Source organism: Onychostoma macrolepis, chromosome 01 (genome assembly GCF_012432095.1).
Source record: "Onychostoma macrolepis isolate SWU-2019 chromosome 01, ASM1243209v1, whole genome shotgun sequence".
NCBI lineage: Eukaryota > Metazoa > Chordata > Actinopteri > Cypriniformes > Cyprinidae > Onychostoma > Onychostoma macrolepis.
The window spans coordinates 36,448,963-36,471,249 of record NC_081155.1 but is presented as its reverse complement, the minus strand read 5'-3'; the positions used below and the strand labels follow the sequence as shown (position 1 = coordinate 36,471,249).

Below are 22,287 nucleotides of genomic sequence, written 5' to 3'. Positions count from 1 at the left end.
TCCTCTCAAGTAAATTTATCTAATTTACACTATATGGACAAAAGTGTTGGGACACCCCCTTCTTTAGAACAGAAAAGGGCACTTCCAAAACTGAGATGGAAACATAATTCCTGTATTTAAATATTCTATTTCCATCTCTCTTGCAACGGTTTTGGAAGTGTCTAAAATGACTGTATCCATATGTACAAATAATTTGTTTGGTGATGAGTTCTAGGCTCAAGGTCTGCATTTAAAGTCACACCAGAGGTGTTCAGCAGGGATTAGGACTTGGTTTTCTGCAGACCAGTCAAGTTCTTCCACACTGACTCAATTAATCATTTCTTTTTGAACCTTGCCTTATGCACAGCGGTATTGTCATGTTAGAAGAGAAAAGGGTCCTCTCCAAACTGTTGCTATTAAGTTAGAAGCACACAGTTCCCTAGAATATCATTATATGCTTAAACATTTAGATTTGTACTCATGGAAATTACTAACGTAGTCAAACCTGTTCATTAGAAGGGGGTGACCCAATACTTTGTCCATATTGTGTATCTTGTTTAAATATTATTCCTAAAATAGCCCAAAAGCGACCAAAAATACAGATTAATACAATTATTTTTACAGTGCCTTTATGCCTATGTAGACAGAAGACAAAAAGGCAACTCACTAGGTTTTGGAACAGAGCTCGTTTTAAAAAGTATATGTATAGCAAGTCTAAAATCATATGACAAATGCAATGGTTGGTCTGACAACACACACACACACACACACACACACACACACACTAAAGATGAGATCAGGCAACATTCACTGTGTCTGGACAATTCACAAAATGGCAATTACAAGACACAACACTGGGTATTATGAGAGATAGTACATCTAATATATATATATATATATATATATATATATATATATATATATATATATATATATTCCATCCAGCTCAATTTTACAAGTGTAACAAACTCATACAGAGAAAGAATGAGAGAGTGCACTTCACACCAAGCTAGACTGAACTAAAGCAGTTCAAAGATTAAATCCCTTATATATAACCATGTACATTGACAAACTGTGCAAAGTTACTTAACATTAACTGTATGTAAATTACAGCAATAACTGTTGATCCAATAAAAAAAGAAAGTTTGCTAATTTTATTGTTGCTTAATTGGATATGCTAAGATATTGATTTGCTCATTGCCATTTGAAGTACTTGAGTCTACACCACTGAACTTACATAAACATATGATTCTTCTCCAGAGAGAGAGTTGGAGGCGGATTGTTTGGTTTTTCATCTGTCATTTCATCCATGCAAATCAGATTGGTGAATCTCCGTCAGTGAGGCAGCCGGAAGTTCACATTTCTCAGAAGAAGACAGATTGAAACGTGTCTTCTCTGGTTTACCTAAATATACTCTTCTTTGCTTAATAGGGTCAGAAGCTTTTGTTAAAACATCTGCCAAGTACAGACTGTAACATTAGGCAAGGTTACACACTGTTACACCCCTGTCATGACAATTTTCAATATCCATTTTGACTCTCTTCTTCTCATGAATAAGACTGTGTTAATGGAATACTAGCATACTGCATACTGTGCTGTATAGAGTGTATACCACAGACTATTTTTTAAAATAGTATGTCAACACTGCAAAAAATGCTTTTCTTACTTAGATTTTTAGTCTTGTTTCCAGCCAAAATATCTAAAAATTCTTAAATTAAGAAGGATTTTCTAGAGAAGTAAAAATTATTGTCTTGTTTTGAGAAAAAAACATGTCAAAATTAAGTGAGTTTTTGCTTGAAACAAGCAAAATAATCTGCCAATGGGGTAAGAAAAATAATTTTATGTCAAACAGAAAACAAGATTATTTTTCTTACCCCACTGGCAGATTATTTTGCTTGTTTCAAGCAAAAACTCGCTTAATTTTGACGTTTTTTGACATGAATTTTTAGATATTTTGGCTGGACACAAGACTAAAAATCTAAGTAAGAAAAGCATTTTTTGCAGTGAAACAGTATGCAAAATGCAAAAAGTAACAGGTATATTCTGCATACTACTGATACTGCATAACTAAATACTATTTTTTTTTTTTAAAAAACAACAATACGCACTAATAATGGCTAGATACTGCATACAGTTTACTAGTTAGACCTTATCCTATTATAATAAGGTATGTAACAATAAATATAGGCTACTGTATACTATTTTTTCCAAATAGCAAAAAATAAACATTGTTATCACACAATGTCATCACATTTCATGTTTAATTCAGTGAGTACCTTTCAGTTAAAAATCATCTAAAAATAATAAATATGTTTTTTTTTAGGCAATTATGAGAAAAAAAGATGCATTAGCTGTTGACAGGAGATCATAAAAATCTTAGTTAACATTACTTCCTGTTCATTAATCACACTGGAAATAGAAAGTTCAATTGAAACCATTGCACTTTAGTATACATTATTCAGCACTGTGCTTTGGATATATGCATTTTGGCAAATGTAGAACGTATTGGTATTCTATGCATTGAACATTTGCATACCGTGCACAGCATGCATTCTGCATACTACTATCTGTCAATAATAGTAACTGGCATGCCATTCTGAATATACTCTGAGTCTTAATTTGTTTTCAGGAAGTCACAGTGGAGCTCTTGATGGTTGGAATTAATACGAGGTGTGCATATTGCACAGAGTCACAGCTTGTGGGAAAGAACCCAACAGGTAACTGTAGTCAATTTGGTAGGTAAATTATCAGCAGGCTCTTGTAGGTATTAGCCCATTGTGGCCAAGCCTGTCTGTCAGCTGCAGTGCAATACTGTAATTAAGTGCCTGGATCTACAGAGCATGTAATCTCCTGCTACGCACCAGTGATGCGTTGCACTCTGGGAGTTGTAGTCAGCGAAAGGATTGATGGCTGCCATATGTAGTCCATTTATCACTGGAATTGTTTGAATTCCCTTTAAAATGAGACAGGAGCAGCAGAGGGGATGGGCAGAAACACACACACACACACACACACACAAATACCTGCATTAAAATTGAAAGAAAGCATGTGTGTGCGTCGACTATCAATCTTTCCATCCTATAGACAGAACGATAAATGGACATGCATAGAACCATTAATCAACAGACAGAATGGCAGAAAATGACAGACAGACAAAAGCATATAGAATGACAGAAAGACAGATAGAATGATAGACAGACAGACAAAAAGAACAACAGCTACAATGATAGACAAGAAGAGAGATAAAGTGACAGAACAACAGACAGAATGACAGACAGGCAGAACCATAGGTAAAATGACAGACAGACAAAGAACAGACAGATATAAGGATATACAGAAGGACAGAAAGATGGATAAAATGACAGATAGAATGTCAGAATGACAGACAAAGAACAACAGGTAGATTGACAAGCAGACAGACATGTAGATAGAATAGATAGAACATGAGACTGAAAGACAGACAGAACCATAGGTAAAATTACAGACAGACAAAGAACAGATTTAAGGATAAACAGAAGGACAGATAGATGAATAAAATGACAGATAGAATGACATACAGAGAACAACAGGTAGATTGACAAGCAGACAGACATGTAGATAGAATAGATAGAACATGTGTCTGAAAGACAGAAAGACAGACTGAACTTCAGACAGATTGATAGGTAGAACAACAGGCAAATATAAGGTTAGACAGAATGACAGACAGACAGAATGACAGATACAGCTGCAGACTGATAGAATGACAGAACGACAGAGAATAATAGGCAGAATGATAGAAAGACAGACAGAACAACAGACAGAAGGATAGATAGACCACCAGACAAACAGAGAGAGATAGAACAATGGATGGAACTACAGACAGAAAGAATGACAGAACGAAATACAGACAGACAGAATAATAGAGAGTGACAGAAAGACAGACAGATACAACAATATATAGAATAACAGACAGACAGACAGAACGATAGATAGAACAACAGACAGAGAGACAGAACAACGGATATAACTACAGACAGAAAGAATGACAGAACGAAATACAGACAGACAGAATAATAGAGAGTGACAGAAAGACAGACAGATACAACAATATATAGAATAACAGACAGACAGACAGAACGATAGATAGAACAACAGACAGAATGACAGACAGACAGAACGATAGATAGAACAACAGACAGAAAGAATGACAGAACGAAAGACAGACAGAACAATAGAGAGAATGACAGAAAGACAGATAGAACAACAGACAGAACGATAGATGGAACAACAGACAGAAAGAATGACAGAACGAAAGACAGACAGACAGACCAATAGAGAGAACGACAAACAGACTGAACAATAGATAGAACAACAGACAGCGAGAGAGAATGATAGATAGAACAATGGATAGAACTACAGACAGAAAGAATGACAGAACTAAAGACAGACAGACTGAACAATAGAATGACAGACAGATAGACAACGAGACAGACATTCGCAACGTAAATTAGGTCTAGATAACTCCTATATTAGAAACCCAATGCATCAATGAACTGGTGAAAACTTTTTAAGGAACTTGATGCTGTTCATTGGTGGCCTCATGTTTCTAATGTGAGTGTGGGTGTTTTGGGGGGGTTTGGCTGGTGTTTATCTGTGCAGTTGCTGTACGTGGGGGTTCTGTAATGATTTGCCCACACACTGAGAAAGAATTGTCTTGTTATAGCCGACTGACCACTAACCACAAACATACACACACAGCACAGGAGACTCTCTTTCTCTCTGACACAAACAAACTCTCAAATCACAGACTCAATTGTTCTTACTCTTATATCGAAGAGAAATGGCCACAGACATGTATCCGTTTTTGCCCTCTTTCTCTCTCTTGACCTGTCTTCCTCCCTCTTCTGTATCCCTCCCGCATGCACACCCAGAGCAAAAGGCTGTGAACAACACCCAGACCGTTCTCTAAAGCCGCTGCATACGAAACCTCTCCGATAAGGGAGGGTGTCTTCTTTCAAAACAGCTTTTAGCACTCATTTCTTGGAAGTGCCTCTTGCTTTCCTTCTCTCTCTCTTTCTCTCTCTCCCTCTCGCGCTCGCTCGCTCACTGGCACCATTTCACGTATCAAGAGCTCCTCCTGCTGGCCGGAAACTGTGCCTGTGGCTCATCTCGCTTCCTTGTTAACCGGATTCAAATGACTTATGAATTTTTCTTAAATTATTTATCGACTAATTTCCATGATGTTTACCCGGAGTTTATTAAGGGAAGCTGCCCTAACACGGCCTTGTCAGAATCCATCACTTCCTATTTAAAAGTCCCTCTCAGCCAATCATTTCAGAGAAGAGACTCTTCATCCAAACGATTGACTCAAATAAATGATATTTGCTCAGGTTTTGTCATCTGATTAGTCAGCTATTAAGTGCGATCGCAAACATTCGACTGCTTACAAGATGGGGTTACTGGCTTCTATTCTGGTCTTCCAAAATAAACCTCCAGCAGTTCTCGACTCCAGAGTTTCCAAGTGTGCCTGTGCCTGCGACAGATATGAAAAGGACTCTGATAACAGCACGTTATTCATGTTTCTGAATAGATGTATTATGGCAGTAGGAGAGAAAGGGACTGTTGGTGCGTCTATGTAGTCGGCCGCCTCTTTCCTCTCTAGACTGTTAATCCTATTTGGTGTGTGCAGTGAAAATGGCTGTCAATAGTTTAAGCTGATAAGCGAGAGAGGCAAAGGGTTTAACCACAGACCTCCAAACAGAGTCTGGTCTCCACAGAGAAGGGATAGAGTACTTTCATTTCCCCCTTTTTTCCCTTTTTCCTCTCTCTCTCTCTCTCTCTCTCTCTCTCACTTACTGTCTCATTCCTCCTGCTCTCCGAATCATTCCAGCATTGCAAAGAAGCTCAGGGTGAACAGAAAATCTCGTTTTTGTAAGTCATTTTATTCACTTCTCCCTTAACACTCTACACTCACACCCACTCACTAAGATGAACGCATCGCTTTTGATAAGGTCAGACTGTATGCTGAACAGTTCTTAAAAACAGAAATAGTGCATATATGCTATATCTCAAGAGTTAATACTGGAGGTTAAAGAGATCTGGGTCAGGAGAAAGCCTTGGACTGTTAAATAAAGAATGTGAATATAGCATATATGAAATGAATAATACTGCAATAAAACGCGCTCCGGTTGCTCGAGCTCACCTTTCTGATGGACAACTTAGTATTAGCATGCCATGTAGTGCTTAACGTAACTTATAGCACTCATTAATATGTTACTCGCTTTGAAAAGCCACATGTGGAGGTCTGGGTTACTGCGTGTAGCTAATGTTACTTTGCTCTGCTGTCAGGATAGATGATATCTGTTAAAGGCACGTTTCAATCCTCTGGATGTTGTGTGGAGTACAGAACACAATAGTGGGTTGAGTTGGAAAGCACTGATCTTGAATCTGACCCCTGCTGGAGGACAGGGGTTGGATTTCCATTTGAGAAAATAGAAAGACTAAGACGTTGAGATATGGAGGTACTTTATTCTGTTCGGCACTTTGATAGGTTGAGAAACTGGCTGGGATTTTTTTTTTATACTTGGAAAAGGTTAAGATTTTTAATTCAAATACATGGACCAATCCACATGTTTATCAAAAGCCTATGTATTACCATTCAAAAGTTTGGGGTTAGTAAGATTTATTTTATTTGTTTAATATTACTTTTATTCATTAAGGATGCATTAAATTGATGCACTATGACAGTAAAGACATTTTTAATATGAACATAAAATCAGCATATTAGAATGATTTCTGAAGGAGCATGTGACACTGAAGACTGGAATGGCTGCTAAAAACTGCTAAATGTAAATGTACAGAAATAGTTTAACCAAAAAATTTTAAAAAAAATCATTATTTACTCACCCTCATGTCAATATTTTTTGTGGAACACAAAATACAAATTTTGAAGAATCTTGAAATACAGTAGAATGTTTCTTTGAAATGCATAGAAAAAATTTCCGTTGCAAAAAGGAAAAAGTAACCACCATAAAACTCTTCTTGAAAATTACGTTACTTATAATCACTGATAATCTTACGTTGTCAAATTAAACATGACATCTGGACACCATTGAGGTTTCATAAAACGGCACCTGCAATCCGTAAAACTTTTTTGAGGTCCATTTCAGCGGTTTGGTGGAGGGGAAGATTGAACAACATTTTGTGGAAGTACACATGAATAAGTAAATGCTTCTTTAAATATTTATCTATTCTTCACATGAAATGATCATATCTCTTCAAAAGTTCTATGTAAGTCATATTGAATACTTTTATGGTGCTTACAGACTTTGAGGAGCATTAGGGCGAGAACATGAACAACTTACAGTATATTTGTGCGAACTATCCCTCGAAAGATGGAAACACAAGTCTGTTTTTCTCTCTGGCAGTAATAAAGGCATTTTCGAGAGGGCACAAGCAGCAAAGCTGAGGGGGTCGGCATTCGAGGGCGATTTTTTTCTTTGTGAAGTTGGCGTGATTGAAGTGTGGAACTGGAGCAGGAGCGCCAGAGAAAGCGGCAAAAATTGCAGACACCCGAGAGAACAGAGACCAGAATATCACACACACGCAAACAAAAACACCACAGTCATCAATAAATAACTGTGAGCGACTTGTTTGCTCTTCTTAGGGGTGTATATTTGTAGACGTTACTTGCCCTTTAGGCTGTTAGAGAAGAGGGTGACGCAAAAATATCAGTCGAAAAGAGAATATTATAATATGACAGAGAGAGGCTAAGAACAAAAGAGTGAGAGAGTCAGCTAGAGAGCGTGATATTATGTTATCATTAGGCTCAAATGTGGTCTCATAGGGCCTTAGTTAACGACTCTGTGTCTGTGCTCGGAGTGTGTGTGATCATTTGAGACAACACCTCTTCATTTCTATATTCCCCATACACTACCTCATTACTGTATCTCAGCCATCAGACCAACACTTAATTACCGCTCCCTCTGTAGAGCTCTCTTTCAGTGCGAAAGCATTCGCAGAGCAATAATACTCACTTCTCTTCTGGAGTTTCTCGGCGCAGAGTGATCATGTGTGTCTGCTAAAGCACCTTGACAGGAAAATGCATCATCTATAGTCCGGGTTCCCATCAGTCCCTACCATGTGCATTCTTGCGGTTTCTCTCGCACATAGAAGGCTCACGGGAAGCCTGCACACTAAAGCAGAGAAAGGACCGGCGAGCGGGAGAGAAAGGGAAGCGAGGGACAAATCTGTTTCTCTGGTCTCTATCCAGGTGACTGTGGCGCTCCGAGACCGTGTGAGCGGGATGATCCGCGCTTGGGCTAAACTGTCCTTGGGAACTACGCCACATTCCCCATCAGCCAGCACCGACAGAGCTGGCAGAGCTCCGCATGGGTGGCACTTTGGAGAGTCGGCTTCGAGAGGAAAGCGGAAAACGGAGAGAAGGGATGAAAAACAAGAAAGAAAGCATAAAATAAGATCAAGTCTTCATGTTTGTCGGAGCGGTCGGGATGTAGAGGCTAATTAAGAGATGGATAACAAAGATTAGAAAGAGTGAGTGAAAGAAAGACGCCATCGCAAATGGATTCAGGATGGATTAGGTACCAACACACAAGGATGTGTTATGTTCACGCACACACAATGCACAAAGCCTTTGGAAGTTTTTGCCTTCCACATGCATTGCATTAGAACACAGCACAGGTTGGCAAATATCCTAATATTGTCTAATTCACAATTTAGCAGAGACTTTTATTTGAAGGTATTTGCAACAGGCAAACTGAATTAATAGATAAGCAACTGTCTTTGTCAAGCGCAACTGAAAAATAGCAGTGTATTCATCCCTCAAAACCTTCGGGTTAAACCTCCAACCTAAATACTGAAACCTCAAGGTACTATAGTTACTTCTATTGTGATATTTCAAAGCATTTACAATATGGAAGCCTGTTCCCACCTCAGAGTAAAAAATAAGTTAATTGTGATGTATCTGAAAGTCACAGTCTTGAGATATAATGTTGCAATTACTGTTTTTCACTATAAATTACAGAGTAATTCATTGTTTTTACTTGCAAAAACCAAGAGTTTTACAGTAAAAAATGTAATGCATTGTCAATCCATTTAAAGTTTTTCCACTGTATATGGTAAGGTTACTTACATTTAACAAATTAACAGATTGTTCTGTAGCATTTTATATATATATTTTTGATATATTATATTATGATATCCTGTGCATTATTACAACACCTTTGATATTTCATGTCAATTGCATTGTTGATTTCAAATAATTCATTCAATTCAAGTCTTTCTCATAATGGACAGCATACTTTTATTTGGCTAGATGAAGAAAATGCCCTTATATAAAAGATGTGCCAGAAAATCAATTCCAGGGCACAAATATTGACACTTAATAGTTTATTTCTGACCCTGGTCAGGTCTAATTTAGTATTGGTTCCTCACACTGCTCTTTTAAAAGTGCTCTCAAATCTCTAACAAGCTATCAGCTCTATGTATATCCACGTCTGTGCAACTGCTCACATTAATTCATATCTGCTGCAGACGGAGAGATCGGCTTGTTCCATTTCACAGGAGCGTGGAAAATGCCATGCTTGACAGAGAGCGCATGTTGTCTATGTCCCTGTAGTGTCTAAGGAAAGCATCACAATTACTATTGCTCAGACTAAGGGTTTGCTATTTGGGAAAAACCCTTAAAGAAAAGACATTGCACCCAAAAAACAGTTATTTCCAACAATGCTGGTAACCAAACAGTTTTGGATACAGTTTACTTCCACTGTACGAAAAATAAAAACAATGACACATTTCTCAAAATACCTTTTCTTATGTTCCCCAGAAGAAAGCAATTCATGCAGGTTTGGAGTGACATGAGGGTAAGTATCATTTCTGGATGAACTATACCTTTACCCTAAGAATTAACATTTAGCGTGCATGAAAATTTATTTCATCTACATGAACAAATGATGCATTAAACCATGTGGCCTGTTGAGGAGACGTGTGATCAGCAGTGTTTTTTTGGACAGTGGGTGAAAATATTCAATAAATTTACTTTGAAGGAAAGACTCAGATTTTTGAGTTTGGGACAGCACACTAAAACCCACATAGAACACCTTAGCAACTGTATTGCAGTGTCCTTTCAATTATTCAGACAAGGTTTGCAAAGACACTAACATTCTTAAGAAAATGTAAAAATTGAGTTTTTCTTGCATTCTATTTCATGTAAGTAAGAATCTGTGAGCGCACACTCATGCAGTGCTTGTGTTTAGCTCTGTAACAGCATTTCTCCATTTATAGAAGATGTCACACATAGACAGAAACAACATGCTATAGTGCCACAGGAATGAGTTCTACAACGCACTTCCAGTTCTATCGTCCCAATGTCAGTGAGGTTTTTTGAATGCATTTTTGGTTAAATGTCTGAAACAATGTCTGCGGTTAACACAAGCTCAAAATAATTTCACATTTTATTCTATGGCATTACAAACATCATTGATACCTCACTCGTGATTTTTGTAACTTTGACATGTCTTGAAAAAGGTGATTGCTAACAAGTGGCTAAATGAGAGTATACAGAAACTGCTGGGGGCATTAAATGTCATCACGCTGAACAGTTCTACTCCCTAGTACACATTTACAGCCTTGCTTACTTGCAAACTATTCTAACTACTCTTACTTTTTTAGATTTTAAATAGTTGTGGGAAGCTTAGTGGTGGTAATGATGTAGCCGTGCAATCGCAGAGTAGGTCTTTAATAAAGACTCTTTATAGTCTATCTTTAGCTTTTTACATCTGGTCATTGTATTCAGACTTCAAAATTTAAAAAAGTTGCATTCGTTTGTGAAGATTATCATGATAAACAAAACACATAAGAATCATAAAAGCTTATTAAGTGCAATAATCCAAAAGTCAAATAAAAAAAAAATCAGTCACACTTTAGTTTGCGGACCAATTATTACTATTACATAACTATTAACTATGACTTTTGCCTTTGCTGTTAAATAGTTAGTAAGGTAGTTGTTAAGTTTAGGAATGGAGTAGGATTAAAGGATCCAAAATATATCATGCAGAATAAGGTATTAATATGTGCTTTATAAGTACCAATAAACACCCAATATGCTCGATAATAGTGAAAATTGGTCCCAAAACTAAAGTGTTTCCAAAAAGGCCTATTGGATTAAGATTAAGGAATCAGTGTGATGCTAGTTGGCTTCCAAAATTACATACTTCCTGCAACAAATTTCGTAAAATCTTAAGAATGGAAATAAATAAATAAACAGAGTATAGAATAGAATATGTTTAATAGAGTAGAACCTGATTCATGAAATCTATAAAGACATTCAAAGTGTTGCATCATGAAAAAGGTTGACTGCAAAGAAGTGTGGTGTTGAAGAGGGTAATAGCGGGAAAACCATATAAAGGTAATTAACCATCTGCATCAATAACAATAACATCTCACCTAGAGACCAATTACAAAGAAAAGCAACAGCTACTACAGACAAAACAACAATGACAAACACTCATGTGAGAGCGTGTGGTGTGTGTGTCCCAACCAAGCGTGAAAACGATGGTGTTTTAGGTGACAAAGAAAAGAGAAATCCGAGAGGAAAGGATCTGTAGCCTAAGGCAGAGTAGTTGGAGCCACAGATTCTCACTGAACTGCTTGCAGTGGCACAACACACACACAGACACAAAAGCCTTAGTCTTATTTGGGGAGCTCAAAAGCAGATGGTTGGGTCACTGTGTGTTTGTTTGTATGCCTCCACCTAACACCACCAACCTACACCATCCACCAACACCCCAGCCACCTCCATCTTCCACCACAGAGAATAAACACACATACACACACACACACACACACACACACAAAGGCAAACAGGTTCCCACACACACTTCTACATACAAACGGCTATGAGCATATTCCTCAGAGAGCCAAACAAAAATCCTTCCACTCTGTCTCTCTCACACACACATTTTTAGACTGCCAAAAGCCTCGCTGAGATGTTGGCACAGATGCCGCGTCACAAAACACTTCCATAAATGAATTCTGTCAAGACACACACACAGACACATGCTCGCCAAGCGGCCCAGGCATTTGCTAATTTGTTGGCAGAGCGAAGCTTCTTCAAGTAGACTCTCAGGAGAAGTTCTTGTTTGCTAACAGCACAGCAACAAAGCGTTGACAGATATGACTCTGGCCTGCTGATACAAAACCCGTTTTTAGTGCCTCGAACGTGTTTTTTTTACAAAGCCGACTGATCCTTGATCGGTTGGCTGCGTATCATATCACAAACCTGTAGCTGGCTGCTGATCACTCTTGTTTAATTCACACCTGTGATGCTTGAGCGCTGATACGCTTTTAATCATGAAAGATCGTGTGAAGAGGCTGAGTTATCAGTGAAGATGATATTTTAAAAGGAGGTTTTTCAAACTTTTTAATAGCAGGGGCCCCCAAACATGAGTCTTCCTTCTGTAGAATGCAAAGGCAGATATAGATTTTCATACATAAAGATGCATTTAAACTGTTTGAGAAAAAAAATTAATATGAATTGTTATATTATAACGTTATGAATGTATGTAGTTTATTTATTACTGTGGCAAATAGGGCTGCTGATTCTGATTTGACAGTAATGAGATCAAATTCAGAGTTAAATTATACATACATACATACAGTCATGGCCAAAAATATCGGCACCCTTGCTATTCTGTCAGAAAATGCAACCCTTCTCTCAGAAAATTGTTGCAGTTGCAAATGTTTTGGTACTCACGTTTATTATTATTATTTTATATTTTTTTGCATTGGAACAACACAAAAAAAGCAGAGAAGAAAAGTCAAATCTGATACAATTCTGATACAATGATAAAAAAAATGCACTGGACAAAATTATTGGCACCCTAAACTTAATATTTGGTAGCACCCCCTTTGTAAAAATAACTGAAATCAATCGCTTCCTGTAACCATGTTTCTTACATCTCTCTACTGGAATTTTGGACCACTCTTCTTTTGCAAACTGCTCCAGGTCATTCAGATTTGAAGGATGCCTTCTCCCAACTGCTGTTTTGAGATCTCTCCACAGGTGTTCTATGGGATTCAGATCTGGACTCATTGCTGGCCGTTTCAGAACTCTCGAGCGCTTTGTTTGTAACCATTTCTGAGAGCTTTTTGAAGTGTGTTTCAGGTCATTGTCCTGCTGGAAGACCCATGACCTCTGGTGGAGACACAGCTTTCTGACACTGGCCACTACGTTGCGCCCCAAAATTCTTTGGTAATCATCAGATTTCATGATACCGTTCACACAGTCAAGGCATCCAGTGCCAGAAGCAGCAAAGCAACCCCAAAACATCTTTGAACCTCCACCATGTTTGACTGCAGGGACTGTGTTCTTTTCTTTGAAGGCCTCATTTCTTTTTCTGTAAACAGTGCTGTGCCTTTACCAAAAATCATCTGTCCACAGTTCGTTCTCCCAGAAGGATTGTGGTTTTGTCACATAAGTTTTGGCAAACTCCAGTCTTGCTTTTTTATGGCTCTGTGTCAGCAGTGGTGTCCTCCTGGGTCTCCTACCATAGCATCCCTTTTCATTCAGATGGCGACGGATAGTGCGAGCTGACACTGTTGTACCCTGTGTCTGCAGATCAGCTTGAATTTGTTTGGAAGTTAATCAGGGTTCTTAATCCACCATTCTAACAATCCTTTGTTGTAATTTTTCATGAATTTTGCTCTTCTGTCCACATCCAGGGAGGTTGGCTACAGTGCCATGGGCTGTAAACCTCTTGATGATATTGCGCACAGTGGACACAGGAACATTAAGATCTCTGGAGATGGACTTGTAGCCTTGAGACTGTCCATGTTTTTCCACAATTTCTTTTTTCTCAAATCCACAGACAACTCTTTACACTTCTTTCTTTTCTCCATGCTCAGTGTGACACACAACACAAAGGTTGAGTCAACTTTTCTCCATTTTAACTGGTTGTAAGTGTGATTACTATATTGTCCACACCTGTTATTGCCACAGGTGTGTCTAAATACAAATTACAGGAGCATCACATGCTTGAAAAGCAATTATTTCTTACAATTTTGACAAGGTGCCAATAATTTTGTCCAGTCCATTTTTGAGTTCTGTGTGAAATTTTAATCAAGTTTGACTTTTCTTCTCTGTTTGCAGTGCAAACAAAAACAATAAGCACGTGAATACCAAAACATTTGCAATTGAAACAATTTTCTGTGAGAATTGCAAGGGTGCCGATATTTTTGGCCATGACTGTATATATATATATATATATATATATATATATATATATTTATTATATAGATAGATAGATAGATAGATAGATAGATAGATAGAACATAGAAGAGATAGAAGTTTTCATTTTAATTATGTGTAAGCAATTTTATATGCTTTTGAAATTTTGATTTAAATATTTTTCATTTATTTTTATTTTTGTTTTAGTACTTTAATAAAAAAAAATAATAATAATTAATTTAAATTTTTTTCATCTAGTATTTATATTTTATTCCAGTTTTATTTCAGTTAATGAAAATGATCTTTAATAGACTTAGTTCACAATAACATTGTTCCTGGACAGTAATGTGTTTAAATACAGATAAAATTGTCCTGTGACCAAATTTGTATCTTCTGAAACAGTAATCTCACACGTTTCTTTTAGAGTTTCAGATTGTGCCCACATTTAAAAAGACACTAAAAATCAATATTGAGAGATCTCAAGCATCATACATCTAAGAGCAAATTATCTGATCTGAGCTGTGCTTATCCTCATTCATTTTATAGCTCAAAACACTTACAGTTTGACAAATTGTCTTATTTGTTTCTATTTTTATTTCTCTTAAGAAATTTTAGGAGACACATATGAAACAAACTTTGACAGCTAAGAAAGAGCAACCTCTAAGCAATAACATTTCAGAACTGTCGCAGAGTGAAAAGCTGCCAACCTCAGAAATGACCAGCTCTGAGCAGAGAGAAAGAGAGCGAGAAGGAGAAAAGTGTGTGTGTGCGTGCATGCGTATGCGCGCGTGTCTGTGTCTGTGCGTGTGTGTGTGTGTGTGTGTGTGTGTTTGTATGTGTACACGCCAGCTGTCAGTCCTGGGATCAGACCCAGAGTCTGTCCTCAGCAATACACATGCTGGCACACAAGAAATGACCAATCAGAAGCCGGCCCCGTCCTCTCACTCTCAAAATACTTTCCATCCAAACATCAAAATGTCAGAGATTAAATCACAGGCTGGGAAAATCTTAATCTGTACTGCCTAACTGCTTCGCTTTCACCATATCCATCTACTTTGCAACCAAAGCAAACACACACACACACACACGTTGTTTCAGTGAATTGTGGGGACTTTCCATAGACTTCTGTTTTTATACTGACCAAATTATAATTTTTATCCCCTAACCCTAAACCAACCCCTTACAGAAAACCTGTTTGCATTATTACACTTTCAGATAAACATCATTTACTATTTTTAATATTTTTTTTCCCCCTCATGGGGACTGCAGGCCGATTGTCAAAATTTCAGGTTTTAATATCCTTGTTTATCCTATAATGTAGCATAAACAAGTACACACACACACACACACCTCAGAAAAGATTAAAATGTAATCACTTAAATAACCTGCATTATGAATCAAGACGTGGAAAAAGAAAAATCTACTACCAAGCACATAAATCTCTCAAATCCCTAACCTTTGTGTGTTTTATATTATATAATTATACATATACACTTAACCCTAATAACAAACATGTTTGATAAAAAAAAATCAGTAAAAACAGTAATAATATGAAATATTATTACAACTTAAAAGAAGAGTTTGTATTTTAAATATTTTCATATGTAATTTATTCCTGTGATAATTTTGGTTTGGTTTAATATGCTGATTTGGTGCTTATTATTATTATTATTATTATTAATGTTGAAACAGTTGTTTTGCTTAATATTTTTGTGGAAACTGTGAGACATTTTCAGGATTCTTTGATGAAGAGAAACTTCAAAATAACAGCATTTATTTAAAATAAGAATATCATTTACTCACCCTCATTTTGTTCCAAACCTGAATGAGTTTCTTTAGTATGGGAAAAAAATGCTATGGAAGTCAATGGGGATGTTTGGTTATTCTTCAAAATATCTTCTTTTGTGTTCACTAGAAGACAGAAATTCAGCTTTGAAACAATTGGAGGGTGAGTAAATGATGACAGAATTGTCATTTTTGGGTGAACTATCCCTTTAATCATAAATACACAATGTGTTATGAACAACTAGTGCTATTTTTTTTTTTTAAACAGTCAGTAAGCATCACATACATGTGCATTAAAGGAGAGACCTAAACCACATCTCGAGGGGTCAGAATTGATCAGAATGTAAGCAAACAAGGAAGGAAACAACTTCTGCACTGTAATCAGCACTTACATTTTCTTCAGAAAACATCAAATTAAACCATTTAAATGTATTTGTATTATTCGTCCAAATGGTCTAAACCAGACAAACCCAGTATAAGGGAAAAGCCACATTAAAGCCTGACAAACATGTGAGAGAAAACAAACTGACAGAGAAGTACATCAAAAAGCTGGCTAGAAAGAGGTCATGGGGGTTAGATAGGGGACACAGAGAAAGAACAAGAGAAAATGGGGCAGAAAAAGAGAGAATGACACAGCCAACTGCTTTGAAGGTGGAAGCCGAGATGACATAGGGCAGAAGAGACGGTGTAAAGTTTTAATGACAGAGAGAAGAGTGAGGAGAAGGAGAGGCCGGGTATAAGAGAAAGAGAGAGATGAAAGATGTAAGGGTCATTCAGACACTGCAATAAGGCTTACAGAACTGAATAAATTACAGAGAAAGAGTAGTTAATGAGAGAGGAAGAGGAGGAGGAAAAAAAACCCGGGAGATTGCACAGGTAGGACATGATTAGGTTTAGACTCTTTGTAAGCCTGTAGTGCCCTCTATAGGAAGAAAGAAAAAATGCATTACGAAAAGCAGTTGGGTGCATCTCTGTCAAAAATAAATAAATATATAATACATTGACAAAAGAGCGAAAAGATCTAAGCCTTTTTTCATTACAGGATGGCTGTTTTTAATGAAAAGTTAAAAAGAAAACAATCCCCGACAGATTTCACCACCCTGCGGTTTCATTTCACACTGATTCCAAAGCAACGCAAGCAGTGACTGATTTGGAAATAAAAGCTTTTGGGCTCCACACAAAAGGCTTTTGGAATCAAGACCGAACAATGCAAAACTAATTACACGACGTGCAATAATGGAAAAGAGCATTTATTTGAACGCATTTATTTTTCTGCAGCTTATATCAGCTCGTTTAGCAGATGAAAAGAATGAGGAAAAGGGCAGGGGAGGGGGGCGTGGAGATGTCTTAGCCGGTATACAACTTAGTTAAGCACTAGATCACTCCTTTCAGCTTGTCTTTTAAATGTCGGACAAATTAAACATCCAGTTTATCAAAACCTCTAATCCGGCCTGAGGGCCTGTCTGCGCGCGTATGTGCGTCGGTATGGAATGGCAGCTGGCCTCAGGCAAGAAAATGCCAAAACATGAGCGGCCGAATTTGAAAATAAAAGGCTTGTCATTCAATAGCGCGAAAGAGAAATGAAGTGTGCGTTTGTGCGCGTGCTTGTACCCCAGTCAATTACTGCATCCTTGAGAGAAGGACAAGGGTTTAACTAGTGACATGAGGAAGTCAAAACAGCGTTGCCTACACACACACAAACACAAACACATTCATGGTCTTATTTAGAAGCTCGGCTGTTATTGCCAGTGGCAACAGCATCATATATTGATTTCCACCCAGAGGAATTACAATGCTGATATGGAGAGGAAAGAAATGCGAGAGAGGGAAACTTTTGATTGGCATGCAATGGATAAAGTGAACTACTTATAATGCAGTGCCAGTAGACAAGAGGAACTTGACTTAACCAGCATGGACAGAGTAAAAAAAAAAAGAGAGATGGAGAGCTACGAGTGCTGTCTAAGGGTGTGCGTATGAGGTGGAGGTAATCTGTGATCTTTCGTTTCCGTCCTCCCTGATCTACTGTTGCTAAATCTGGATGACCAGATGGCCCCCACGCCTTCTTTCATCCAAGCAGCAAGAAGAGAGAGCGATGCTGAGACTAGAAAGGAGGGGGACAACGATGAAAGACGACTTCTTTTACTTGAGGACAGAGAGAGAAACTGCAAAGTGTGCGAAGATACTTTTTAGTAAAAAAGGAGAAAGAAAAAATATCGAACTGAGAGTGAACTCGCTCTCTCCGCACAGCCTGCTCCGTTTCAAGTGATGATTTCACTCTACCCTGATTCGGAAATGATCGATATGAGTGAAAAAAAAATGATCAGAAATGTTTCAGGCCTGGGAACTGCTTTTGGCGAGATCAAAACGGGGGATCTATAGACTCCGACTGCGGATGTTGTACATTTAATTGAGATGAATGTAGAACCGGCTGGTGCGGCTGTGGTTCATGAGCTTCAAAACCTTGCTGGTTTTGTGCTGGTAGACCTATCATAGCCATTCTATGGGTAGATCAAGAGGATATTAGCACACCAGGATCCAAATGATAACATTTGCTGGTGACCAGTTGTGGTCTTTGCTGCAGGGGTTATCGAATCAATAGCTCTTAGTTTCGACTCTAGACTCGTCTCTCTTTGCTGCTTTCTTCAACTGAATATTTAAATAAAAGCGGTCAGATCTTAAAGAATAAGAATGTTCTTGATCTTCAGAGATAAAAGTGTTCAATGCACTGTGAAAACATATTTTACATGTAACTTTCAGAGCCAAAACATCCTCTCCAATCCAAAAACAACACTATTGAAACTAAAGGCTGGGATACACTATGCAAATTTTTGTTCGCTGATTGGAGGAGGCGATATCTGGCGAAAGTCAGAGCTAGTCTGGAAATTTCAGGTAGTCGAAATTGACAGATTTCACAGAAGAAAAAAAAAGTGTAGTGAATGATGGGCACAGACTGTGATTTCTTCCACTCGGAGGATATTAAACATGTTTGATATTTTGAGTCGATTTTAGAACATACTGTTTTAAATTTTCATGTATCCCCCAGCAGTGAGACACATGTTTCTGCATGAGTTTGTTGTGTTCAGAATGACTTTAAAGTCTGGTGGAGTGCAATCTTCAGTCATTTAATTTCCTCTGTAACCAGTTACAAAGTTTGCAAGTGTATGATGTCCAGCATTTAATAATCTGTTCAGATTTTAAAAGTCACGTAGTGTATTCCAGCTTTAAGCCGCAAAAATGGTTCTGAAATTGTTGAAAACATACATATACAACAAATGTGGCATATTAAAAGGATTGTTCACTCAAAAACTAACATTTACTAACATAAACATTAATTTACTTTAGGAATACTATATTTACTGTATAGTACTCCAAAGAATACGATGGTATTTACCATCATGGTAGTGTCCAAACATGGAATTACTGTGGTACAATGTCCAAAAACTACTATATGTTACTTAAGAACTTTCAAAAATTTCTTGTATTTGTGTATTATTGAGACAGTATGTCTCTCTGTTATTCATGGCTAAAAAACAACCTCTCCTCTCTCCTCAGTTTCCTTGTCACCTGTGTCCATAGAAAAGGATTACGGATGAAACAGAACAGGAATGGAGGGAGTGTGAAAGAGAAGAGAGAATGGACGGGCCGGCAAAAAAGTCATGTCCCAGCAACCAACCCGCCTCAGGCATTACTCATTAGCCTAGCAAAAAGCTAAATCCGCAAACAGTGATGACCTGAGGGGGGGATCAAACCAGAGAGCAGATTCACCACATTTATGAAATTTTACCATGATCTTCTACTAAATTCAAGCTGAGAGCCTCAAGTTAGCCATGAATAATGACAACCTTGAGCTGTCCTGAGTTTAAAATGAGTCAGCATGATCCGGGTCACTGAAGTGGAAACCTTTCAAAAACAAGACAAATATCTGAACCTCCAAATGCCACATAAAATTGCTTACCTCAAAGATGAAAACTAAACTCAGAAAGACTCTATGAGAGGCAGCTCTTTAAAGGAGAAAAGTCAATTTCGTGCAATCAAGAAAGATCATAAGATGACAAGATTAAGTTGTATAATAACCCCTTTTTGGGTACCAATTAAATTCCTTTTAATTTCAATCTGCCTTTTGGCTTTTTAGAACAGCATGAACACGCACTGCTCTCAATGGGCTCCATTCATTGACAAATGCGTTGAAGTGTTCTTATGTGCGCAGAGAAGGTTCTCAGAAAAAAAACAGGTGCATACCGAGGAAGTCTATAATACCTGAAGTCATCTGTTAGCATTCACACTCATCTCAAAGTCCCAAGCCCTTCACTAGCAACTTTCCTGAGCTGTGACATGAAAGGCAGGGGAAAGACAGGGGGAAAGTCTATTTCACGCTTTTAAAACCCCTCCAAAAACAGATGGGGCATTGCTGAACCATTTACTACTGTATACTATTATGAAACAACTGTGATTGATATGTTGCTATAGGATAAAAGAGATTGCTACATTTTATGGCCATCAGAAAAGTGTTTTTCCAAATTTCTTCCATTTGAAACATGTAGTTCCAATTATTATTATTATTATTATTATTATTATTATAGTGTTAGAGGGTAATTTTTTATAATAAATAAAAGAAAATAACAAATCCCAATTTAACACCTGTTCACAGGTATGCATATAACAAAAAAAAAATCAGCTTAGCCATCACAAAAATAAAATACATTAATTAAAACTGTAATAATATTTCACAATTATGGTAAATAGCCTAAATGCAGCCTTGATGGCCATAACAGACATCTTTTTTTTTCTTTATTAATTCACGCATTTATCTTTCTCATTCCCTCACTACAGTAAATGATGCTTTAGGTAGCCTAATGTGTTATCATTTATGATGACCCTCATTGTTCTTACAAATCTGGCTCCATCTTGCATTTATGCTTCATTAAACCTCATACAGGCTCTACAGGCACATTTGAATCCAAAGAGAAGTTAGACCCAACCGGTGAAAACATGTCAGATTGGTCTTTTCCTAATGTACAGTAACTGAGAGATGTATAGATCGCTGCTGATATGCAATATGTAATAATCATGGGTCTCATTCATGAAACACAAGCAGAAAGGATATCTGTGAAAAATGCATCTGTACTTCCTCTGTCCTATTGAACTGAACACAACAATTTGCAGCAAATGGATTTATGAACGATTCACACAGAAATTCGCTCTGCTCGTGTTTCATGAATAAGGCCCCATGTGTATGCCCACGGGAGTTGAAGGAAGATCAGATCAACCTAACACTGGGTTTTATCAGCATTTAGCACCACCTGCTCCCATGACTGTAGGTGTCAATATTTTGTTTCATCCTCACCGAAAGCCACAAGATGTTAGGAAGAGCAACTGGGGCATTTGATATTATAATGGCGATCATATATCAAATCCCATACAATTATGCTCATATAGATTACAAAACCACTACTACAACAACAAGGCTTCTTCTTTAATGGCCTACTGCACTTAAACCTAAAAGTAATCCTACAAAGTTGCGTAAGGCATAAATACCTAAAGATGGTCAAAATATGCCACAGGGTCCTACATGTGCAAGGATTAAGCCAGTTTTTTGTCTCTAATTTGACAGGTCTAATTCTTTTTTTTTTTAAGAATTACATTAATATACAAAATTATTAAAATGAGCAGGAACATGAAATTAAATGTACAGGACACAGGTGGCAGTTTAATCATTACGCATATGAACTATTGGTTTAAGATTTTGTTAAATCACGTAAAAATTGCCATGTAATGCAAAAATTCATGTAATGTTTAATGCTAATTATATTTGTTTTTTTTATGGGCTGAATCATGGCTGCAACAAAATGAACTGAGACACAAGTAAACAATCTTAGCAAGAAAAAAAACATGACAAAATATAAGAGAAATACATAAAGTCAAGAGAAATGCAAATATATCATTAACTTAGAGTGTTTCAGAGTTCACATACTAGCATAATGGTGTAAAATTTGACATCATGGTGTAAAATAATATCTGAAATGAATCCGTTCTTGAACCTATTCTTTGAACTGTTTAAAAGAACCGGTTTGTGGTAATAAGTAAGTCCAATTTCAGATAGGAAGTGTTGTCAAATGTAACCTGTAACTTTTCTCAGAGCTCAGATAGTAATGTTTGTATTAGGGGTGTCGCGATATACAGGTATTGACGATAACCGTGATATTCAAAGCAACAATTATCGATATCGTGTTAATTTAGATAACAGCAATATTTAAAATGAACAGGATTGATAACACCACATGTAAATACTCCAGCGCCAG

General features: G+C 37.3%; 1 long non-coding RNA gene across 1 annotated transcript; it reads left to right on the top strand.

Moving 5' to 3' along the window:
• Positions 1-8,328: 8,328 nt before the first annotated feature.
• LOC131542710 (uncharacterized) lies at positions 8,329-19,866 on the top strand. The gene is made up of 3 exons (XR_009271773.1): positions 8,329-8,558; positions 9,803-9,839; positions 19,541-19,866. It is a non-coding gene; the product is annotated as an uncharacterized LOC131542710 (long non-coding RNA).
• Positions 19,867-22,287: the final 2,421 nt, after the last annotated feature.